Here is a 10969-nt window from a genome sequence, read left to right on the forward strand (position 1 = left end):
ATTGAAACTTTACCATTGTGTAATACCATTATTTGTCTTCTTTGATCTTTGTTGGTTTCAAGTCTTTTTCATATGAAATCAAGATTGCAACCCCTGCTTTGTTGTGTTCCGTTTTCTTGGTAGATTTTTCTCCACACCCTTATTTTGAGCCTATGAGTGTCATTGCATGTGAGATGGGTGAGAAAAGGCACAGAGTGACAATCTGGATAAAGAAGCCAGACCGAATGGTATGCTGGGCCTTGCTTCTTTATCCACATTGTCACTCTGTGCTTTTTAATTGGGGGCATTTAGCTCATTTACATTCAAAGTTAATATTAATATGTGTGAATTTGATCCTGTCATCATGTGGCTTGACAGTTATTATGCAGACTTGTTTTTGTGGTTGCTTTATAGTGTTACTGTTCCGTGTGTGCTTTTGTAGTGGCTGGTAATGGTCCTTCCTTTCCATATTTAGTGCTTCTTTGAGGAGCTCCTGTAAAGCAGGTCTGGTGGTAATTAATCCCCCAGCATTTTCTTGTCTGTTAAGGCACTTATTTCTTCTTTGCTTCTGAAGCTTAGTTTGGCCAGACATAAAATTCTTGGCTGGAATTCCTTTTCTTTAAGAATGTTGGACATAAGCCCCCAATCTCTTCTGGCTTGCAGGGTTTCTGCTGAGAGGTCTGCTGTTAGTCCAATGGGTTTCCTTTTTTAGGTGACCCCTCCTTTCTCTCTAGATATCTTCAACATTTTCTTCTTTCATTTTTACCTTGGAGAATCTGATGATTCTGTGTCTTGGGGATCATCTTCTTGTAAAGTATCTTGCAAGGGTTCTCTGCATTTCCTGAATTTGAATGTTGGCCTCCCTTGCTAGGTTGGGGAAGTTGTCAAAGATGATATTCTGAAATGTTTTCCAAGTTGCTTCCATTCTCCCCATCTCTTTCAGGGACATCAATGAGTCATAGGTTTGCTTTCTTTACATAATCCCATATTTCTCAGAGATTTTGTTCATTCCTTTTCATTCTCTATTTTTTATTCTTGTCTGACTGTCTTATTTCAGAAAGCCAGTCTTTAAGTTCTGAGATTCTTTCCTCAGTTTGGTCTATTCTATTGTTAATATTTGTGATCGCATTTTAAAATTCTTGTAGTGTGTTTCTATTAGGGCAGTTACATTCTTTTCTGTACTGGCTATTTTGTTTGCCAGTTATTGTATCATTTTATTGTGATTCTTATCTCCCTTAGATTGCGTTTCAACCTTCTCCCGAATCTTGATGATCTTTGTTCTTATCTATTTTCTGAATTATATTTCTGTCAGTTCAGATATCTCAGCCTGGTTAGGAACTCTTGCTGGAGAACTAGTGTCATTGTTTGGAGGAAAGAAGGCACTCTGGCTTTTTGAGGTGTCAGAATTCTTGCGCTGGTTCTTTCTCATCTTTGTGGACTGATGTTCTTTCAATCTTTGAAGTTGCTCTCATTTGGATGTTTTTCTTTTTAATTCTATTTGATGACTTTGGGAGTTTGAGTGTGTTATAAGGTGGGTTTAGTTGACTGGCTTCATTTCTGGAAGTTTGTAGGGGGGCAAGCCTCAGCTCAGGATTCCTGGACCGCATACTCTATCTATGGGGGACTTGTTTTGGGCCCCGGCTTTGTTCTCTGGGTCCTCGATGTTAAGAACCTACTGTGCTTGAGGGGTCAAGGTGTTCTCGGACCACTGGTCACAATACTTCAAGTAGGTGGTGCCAGCCAAAGCACTTGGTAGGGGAGTGACAGCAGGATACATTTTTGTTTGCACATGTCAGCAGCAGTGGCAGTAGCAGTGCAGTGGGGTGCACGCTTGTCAGCAGTGGCAGGATGCCAGTGGGTGCCAGACTGGCAGCCTCTATGTGGGCATTTGCAGCAGTAACAGTGGGAGCCTGGCTCTGGGGGTTAGGGAGGCCATGGTGGCAACTATGCATGTGTTCATGCTGGTGGTGGTGTTAGCATGGGGGCAGTGCACTGGTGGGCACAGGACTGTGTGCACCCTCTGTGCACATTCATCTGGGTCATGATGGCTGCTCAGACCGGAGGCAAGTCTGTTGTTTCCTGTGCCTAGTTTTGTACCCACGGCAGTATCAGTGCAGGAACAGGGCACCTGTGGGTTCTGTTCCCTCCAACAGTCAAACAGCAATAGCAGTGTGGTGGGGAAAGGGGAGTTGAGGTGCACTCATGCTGGGAGCAGTGGCACATCAGGGTGTACATGAGTATGTGTGCTGGCAGGGAAGGAGGGTCAAGGTCTGCCCGTGTGCAAACGCACTGGCAAAGTGATGTGGGAGGTGGCTGTGGGAGAGTGCATGCAGGCAAAGTGGTACAGGGGAGGCTTCAGGAGGGAAGGCATGGGCAGGCTGGTACACATATGTGGGGGTTGCTCTGCGGGAGCTCTCTGCCAGTCAGGCACAGCTCACCAGTGCAGGAGCTATGGTGCAGTCTCCCTGGCATCCAAACCTGCGTGAACAGGCTGGGGCCCCTGGAGTGGCAAGCAGACCAAAGGGTGCTCAGGTCTGACTGGCCCCATCTCATAGGCAGGACTGCCCTGCAGTATTCAGGTCTGACTGTTCCTTAAGGCTGAAATCTATAAGAGCAAGTCAAGCCTCGGGGAATCAGTGTCCCTGGCCATGCTCTACTACAGACACTACCACACTAACCTCTCTGGGCTGCGCGCCGGCTGGAGTTCTGCCCCTAGCTCTTCTCTAAGCAGCTTTCCTTGCCTACTCAAATGTCTGTGGTGGTTGTGGGATCTCCTTCTGCCAGGATTAGAGAGGACTGTATCGAGAGCAGGTTGCTCCTTTCCTGTGTAACTCACCCCTTCCCCAGAAGTCATTTGGGGGCAGGAAGGAATCCTAGCACACAGCAGCCCTGTGCAAGGTTTGCAGCTTCCTCCCATTTCAGCCCAGCTTGTGTGTCTCCCTCTGTCCACTCTCATTGCCTTCCTTCTGAAGATCCACTAGGAGTAGACCAGTCTCCCCAATGTCTCTGTCCCTCAGTGACAGATGCTCCTCCTGACTGTGTCTAGTTAGCCATCTTCCCCTTCTACTTTGGGAATTTCAAAAAAAGCATTTAAGGGCTCTATTCTGGACCACTTGATATGATTATTCAGAAACAAATCCTAGGAGTTCATACCCAATCATTGCTAAATATGTTGAGTCTCTTCCATAGTTGGGCATCTTTGCATGGATTCTTTGGTTATAATATAAAAGCAAGGAAGCCCAATGCAGACAAGTTTCCATTATCAAAGGTGGGAGACACAGTCAGGGTCAATTAAAGCACTGTTGAAACCTACCCACACTTCCACCTGCTGAAGGAAAAGGAAAACTGATCCAAGGTTAAATGCATCTTATTACCAATATTCTTCCAGATTGTTATGCCTTCATCCTCATCCATTTCAACTTATTTTTACCCTTGATACTCTCAGGACTTGAAGCCCTTTGCTTTATACTGCATTCCTCCAAGCCTATCTTAAGGTTTTCTTAATTTGCCCACTCAAACCATGCAATTCCTTCACTTGTCAGATCTCATTCAGGCCTCTGCACTCTCAACTTGGCTTCTACCCTTAGCTTAATGCTCTAGAGCTCCAGGTAGGAGATGCTATTGACGCTGCTTCTAGTACCACGAGAGGGAGAAGATTTAATTAGGCTGGGTCCAGTAAAATGTAAATAATTTCGCATATTATGAAAAGCAACTTATGTCATCTTAGTGACAATCTTTCCAAGAGTTAATGCAATTGTTTTTCTCTAAACTGTGTGTATTAGTCTGTTCTCATGCTGCTAATAAAGACATGCCCGAGACTGGGTAATTTATAAAGGAAAGAAGTTTAATGAACTCACAGTTCCACATGACTGGGGAGGCCTCACAACCACGGCAGAAGATGAAGGAAGAGCACAGGGATGTCTTACATGGTAGCAGGCAAGAGAGAGAGTGTGCAAGAGTGCAGGGGAGTTCCTGTTTATAAAACCATCAGGTCTTCTGAGACTTATTCAGTGTCACGAGAACAGCACGAGAAAGACCTGCCCCCATGATTCAGCTGCCTCCCACTGGGTCCCTCCCACAACACATGGGAGTCATGAGAGCTACAATTCAAGATGAGGTTTGGGTGGAGACACAGCCAAGCCATATCACTGTGTCTAATGATTACAGCTATCTGCATTTGTTTACCATTATTCAGAGAAACACAAACACATGTGCATGCACACGCACGCGGGTAGATGTATGGTGTCCACCACTGGTCAGCAAAATAAATAATACAGTGATGAGACAGAAATTCATAGAATTAACTTAGTGAGTGTGAACTGTTAGAACACAGAGCATGGATAATTATAACTATATATATATATAATACACATGATATATGTAACTAGTTACAGTTGTATGTATATAGCTATAGATGGGTATATGTGTGTGTGTGTGTGTGTGTGTGTATATACTTTTATATACAGTCTTGTGCCCCATAACAATATTTTGGTCAATGACAGATTGCATATATGATGATGGTTCTATAACATTATAATGGCACTAAAAAATTTCTGTGATCTAATGATGTCATAGCACATTCAATTATGTATAGTACATAATACTTGATAATGATAATGAATAGCTATATTACTGGTTTATATATTTACTATACTATATTTTTTATCCTTGTTTTAGAATGTACTTCTACTTATGAAAATGAAAGTTAATTGTAAAACAGCCTCAGGCCAGTCATTCAGGAATTATTCCTGAAGAAGACATTGTTATCATAGGAGGTGACAGCTCCATGCATGTTATTGGCCCCAAAGACCTTCCAGTGAGACAACGTGTGGAGGTGGAAGACAGTGACGCTGATGATCCTGACTCTACATAGGCTCAGGCTAATAGGTGTATTTGTGTCTTAGTTTTTGATACAAAAATGTAAGATATAAAAGCATTTTAAATAGAAAACGCTTATAGAATAAAAATATAAGGAAAACATTTTTGTACATTCGTATATGTTTGTGTTTTAAGCTAAGTGTTATTACAAAACCGTCAAGAACTTAAATAACGTTAAAAGGTTATAAAGTAAAATAGTTATAGTATGCTAAGATTAATTTATTGATGAAGAAAGGAATTTTTAAATCTAAATTTAGTGTTAAGTGTACAGTGTTTATAAAGTCTACACTAGGCCTTCACTGTCACTTGCCACTTACTCACAGGCTCACCCAGAGCAACTTCCAGTCCTGCAAGGTCCATTCAGATGCCCTCTGCAGGTGTACCGTATTTTATCTTCTCTAACATATCTTTTCTGTACCTTTTCTAGGCTTACCTATGTTTGGAAGCAAAAATACTTACCATTGAGTTACAGTTGCCTACGGTAGTCCATACACAAACATGCTATACAGGTTTGTAGCCTAGGTGCATTGGCTATACTATACAGCCACAGTGTGTAGCAGGCTACACCATGTAGGTCTGTGGAAGCACGCTCTATAATCTTTGCACAATGATGAAATCACCTACAGACACATTTCTCAGAATGTATCCTGCCATCAGTTGACACATAACTGTGTGTATGTATATGTGTGTGTTTGTATGTGTATGTAGTTTTGGAAAATAGGATAAATTGCCCAGCTTGACAAACATGGTTATTTTGTACAAAGAAATCCTCAGTCATTATTTTCCATTAGTAGTTCACCAGAAGAGTTGTCATCAGAAGACCAGATTGCTTATCTTTTTGAAGTATTTTTCCCCTGATGGACAGTAGGTAATACAAACTCTGTGTGTATGTGTGTGTGTGTACTCTCAGAGTCTTATTTAAATCATAACTTCTTTTATCCTTGAAAAAAATTTATAGAGCAGACCATTAACTGTTCTTTTTACTACCTTCAGTTAAAAGTTCTTCAGCTGTACTGATGTCAGATAATGTGCATTTTTATATAGCCATAAAAAGATTTGTCAAGTAAGATGCACATGCCTCTTAAAGAACTAATTCTCTGAGCAGGGTCTCCCCACAGCCTAAGTCATTTCCTGTTGGTTAAGAAGCCATAGGAGGCCGGGCGTGGTGGCTCAAGCCTGTAATCCCAGCACTTTGGGAGGCCGAGACGGGCGGATTACGAGGTCAGGAGATCGAGAGACGATCCCGGCTAACACGGTGAAACCCCGTCTCTACTAAAAAATACAAAAAAATAGCCGGGCGAGGTGGTGGGCGCCTGTAGTCCCAGCTACTCGGGAGGCTGAGGCAGGAGAATGGCGTAAACCCGGGAGGCGGAGCTTGCAGTGAGCTGAGATCCGGCCACTGCACTCCAGCCTGGGTGACAGAGCCAGACTCCGTCTCAAAAAAAAAAAAAAAAAAAAAAAGAAGCCATAGGAACTCTTTCAGGTCTCTAACAAAATTACTTAGTCTATTGCCAAACTATCATTTCTTAGAAAAAGCAGCTAGTGAATGTTTCAAATAGAACACAGTTTTTAAATGAGCTCCCTGTGACACAGGCAAATAGAAGCAGTGATTTCTTAGTAAATACTGATATCTCTAGAAAATTCAGCTGCATAGACCTTGTTTTATTGATGTTTAAGGAAATTCACTCAGATAGCCTAAGCATAATGAATACGGATGATGTAAATTTAGCTGAACTCAAGTAAATGAAACCATCTACTAAAATACAGTAACCACTAGCAATGCATTTCTGTCACTGTTTGCACCAGGTTCTCCCCGCCCAGGTTGTTTGTCACACAAAATGTGACCATCTATTACCCAGCTTAAATTATTCCCAAGTCTAGGGCAGCAGTCAAATGGCCCTTCTAGCCATTAAAAGCATCCAGCTGCAGAATTACTTTCAAATCAGCACTATTGACTTTTGTTTAAAAGGTTGGTAAATACAGTGGACAAATGAGTGAGATGGCAGTTTTGCCCTGGATCCTGAACTGGCTGCTCAGTGGAGTTGCTTCCCATTTCAAACGTTCTCCTACAAGAAATCATGAATCTTTGCACAAGGTCAGCCACTGTCTGCTTCACTATGAAGAATGCCAGTTAAAAATTCTAAGGTTAACATGTGGGAATGAATAAGACATGAGCTAGTTTTATTTGTCCAATTCAACTTAGGCTGTTACTGTGAACTACAGTGAGCTTAATTGCCACTGGCGATAGGAATTTGTCTAAAGGAGATAAATGGCTGCAGAGGAGCTTCAAGCTGTGAAAATGGAAAAAGAATCTCAGATAAAGTGGAAAGTTGCCTCATATTTCCAGGAAAAGTTGACTTTGTTGATAGATTTTACTTTCTTTTTTAAATTATGAAAACATATTTTGAACTCACTTAAGTTAATCGTTTCTAAACTGTGCTCAGTAGAAGCCCTCGTCAGCCACCTCATCGAAGAGGGGCCTTGGAAAGTGGGGGCACTCTCTTCCTTAGTCCCCAAAGTTGCTTTCTGTATTTTTTTACATAGTGATCTTTTCTACAATATTTCAATGAACTCTATTACTAAAAGAAATAAAACAATTTTACAAATAACTTCCCTTGGTAGAACCCATGATTTTAATTTACTCAAAGTTCTGCTAGCTGTGAATCATTTGTTCTCATTACGGGCTGTGTGGAAATTAGTGGACATCATTAGGATGCTTGCTCTACAAAGAAGCTATTGGTTTTTGCAAAGATGAGGCTTGAATTTAGACTGAAGATTTCACTTTTGGCATTCTGCTTAATCTGTCTGAAAAGCTTCTTCTTCCTTCTTTAATTTTTAGGAGGGCATTTCTAAATGACTGGAATGCCTCAAAAGAAATTCTGGATTTAAAATGTCACCTGGGTTTCCTCTACCCATAAAGCCACCTGACAGCTGAAGAAAGATGTTTGTCTTGAATAATCAGCTATTTAATTTCAATGCTGGCAAGTCTGAGCATCTTTGTGGTTTATTGATAATCTACATGAACTATTTAAATTGCTATGACTTTAGTTTGCTCAAAACCAAGGTCCTTGCTTTTAAGTTTAAATAGATTACATAAACGAACACTTTACAGAGTGCTTGGAGCTGTAACGTACATTAATCTTTGGACCCAATGTGTTCTTTGTTCATGTAACGGTCAAAGTAAATTAAAGTAGACATTGGTTTCTTTCCACTGGGTTGGGCAAGTCCTATGGGAAGATTCTCAAAGGTTTGCTCTAAGGTAGGTGGATTCTCAAACTGCGTCAAGGCTGAAGGGGTGTTTATCCAAGTCAAACTGAGACTGTATAGCTTAGATGGAGAACCAGAATCACTGTTATTTGAAGCCAAGGTAGAATATAACACAATGGTGCTAAGCCATAATTCCAAAAGGGGAGGTGAAGACAAAAAACAAGAGACAGGAGCAGCATAGGTAACCTGGAGTGGAATGTTAGCTGCAAGATCAAATGTGAGTATTGAGTATAGTTAAGATGAAATGCAAATTTATGAAGAAGAAAGCCACACGTCCCCTTTCAAAATCATGACTCAGTCATTTACTAATGGTGTAGTTTTGGGTATAGGTTACTAACTGCTCTGAATATTGGCTTTCATATCTTTAAACTATGGATATTGATAGCTACCTTGCGGATGTGTTGTAAGGGGTCAATGTGTAAAAATAACTACTAGGCCAGTTACTCAGGAGGCTGAGGCAGGAGGATTGCTTGAACCCGGGAGGCAGAGGTTGCAGTGAGCCAAGATCGCACCACAGCACTCCAGCCTGGGCAACAAGAGTGAAATGCCTGTCTCAAAAATCAATCAATCAATCAATCAATCAATCAATACTAGGGTTTTGGCACACAGCAGGCAATCAACGGCCACTGTTATGACTATAGTAAGCTTTTTTTTTTTTTTTTAAACTAAGAAAAAGACAAATAATTTTTTTCTGCCTTGAACAACATTCACTAAGGGAGCCATAGACGTCATGAGGAACTATCAAAGCAAAATGAAAGCCAAATACAATCCTTAGAGAGTGGAATAATGTTTATCAATAGTAAAAGATAACATTTATTTTGTGTGTCCTCTGTGCTAAGTTTTGTGATACTAAATGCATTGTATGCATTATCTTATGTAATCCTCACTACCGCCAGTAAGACTGGTGGTTACTGAGCTTGTTTTGCAATAAGGAAACCCGGGCCCACAGGAGTCAACTTGCCTGGGGTCCAGAGTAAGTGGCAGGTAGTTGGGATTCAAGTCCTGTGTGATCCGAAAACCTATGTTCATTGTATTACATAACACTGCCTTTCCATGATGCACATATCTATAAACCGAATATTTTTCCTACTTTAGATGTTTCAGACATGCCATTTACTCTGCCTTGAATACTCTGCCTTGAACACAATTTATATGTCCAATCTTAGGTAAAACGTTATTACTGCCTGGCCCTGCCACCTGCCCGAATTGGGTCCCCATAGGTATTATGTCATAATATGCCTTTTCCCCCTACTAATCATCTAGCAGTCTATAATCAGACATCTAACTGTGTACCATTGATCGTTCTGTCTGTTTCCACATACTGGAAGGCCCATTAGGGCACGGACTGTATGTGTTCCATTCACCACTTTTTGCCCAGCACCTGGTCTAGTGGCTGCCACAAAATGCAAAGCAGGTTTCCAGGAGTTAGGAGAGTGGTGTCAATAAATACTTGTTGAATGATTACTGATGGCTAATATTAATGGACATTAACAGAAGTGAACAGCTAAATGAAATCTCTGGGGAATATGTGTTTTATAGATAGTAGCATCCCTGTATCATGCATTTAAAATGTGTTGAGGATACACTATGGGCCTTACATGTATTATTTAATTTAACGCTCACAACAGACTCATCAGAAAAGGGCCACTGTTATTCTCCCTTTTACAGATGCAGAAACTGGGGCAAGTAGGATTAACTAACTGTCGACAATCACATAACCAAGTAAGAAGACTCCGCACTCACAAACCAGAGAAAAAAATATAAAACAGAAAATATGTCACCAAAATATATCATCTGTTCAAGGCTCGTATGAATAAATCTAAAAACCTTTCTTGAAGAATATATTAATACATGTATACATATATATATACACACACAAATATATATATATACACACACACACACACACACTTTACCATCTGTTCTATCTGTTTCTGGATAGGATGATTCAGTATTATAAAGTTACTAATTTTTCTGTAATTAATTTATAATTAAGGTGATTACATTAAAATCCGAATGTGACGTAGAGTTTTTTTTACAAACTGATGTTATAATCCATCTGTAGGAATAAATAGGTGAAGTATTCAGGAGAAAAGTAAAAAAATTAAGAGAAATGAGGGCATGTTTACCATAGCAGATATTAAATTGGTGTGGTAAAGTTGAAATAATTAAAATATTGTAGTATTGGTTTAAGGATAGACAGAGAGAACAATGGAGGAGGACTGATGACTGATACCTTGTTGGATAAGTTGAATATATTTGGGGGAGGGGCGTAAAGTTACACGTTTGCTTCATCTCACACACCCAAATATATTTCACATGGGTTAAAGTGTGAAATTTTAAAACATAACACCATTAAAAAGACTAGGAGAGAATGATTGTTGAAAGATCTGATGATAGAAGCTTACTATTATTTAAAAAAACACTATTTTTGACTAAATAAGAAGTAACTATTTCATAAATAAAGTAACATTGTACAGAGAAACTAATATTAGGGGGGCTAAACAGAACAAGCCTTAGATATGTGAAAGGATATACAAATTGGAGAGATTATTAATCGTCCCTGAAGTTAAGATATAAGTTTCCTCTAATTAAAAAAAAAATCACTACTAACAAAAATGACCAATAACAGACCAGGAAAATGGTTTTAAACATGCTAGTTACAAGGGTAAATAGAAAAACATGTTACTGATTAAATGCTAAATTACTAACATCTTGTTTCAGATTGGGTTTGCCAGGAAACAGACTGAGTAGGAAAATTTTAAGTAACCAAGTTTCTTGGAAAGTGCTCCGAACATCAAGGCATGCAGGGTGTGAGGAAAGCAGGAAGAGACTGAGGGAGGAA

The sequence above is a fragment of the Macaca thibetana genome, chromosome X (genome assembly GCF_024542745.1).
Source record: "Macaca thibetana thibetana isolate TM-01 chromosome X, ASM2454274v1, whole genome shotgun sequence".
Taxonomy (NCBI): Eukaryota; Metazoa; Chordata; class Mammalia; order Primates; family Cercopithecidae; genus Macaca; species Macaca thibetana.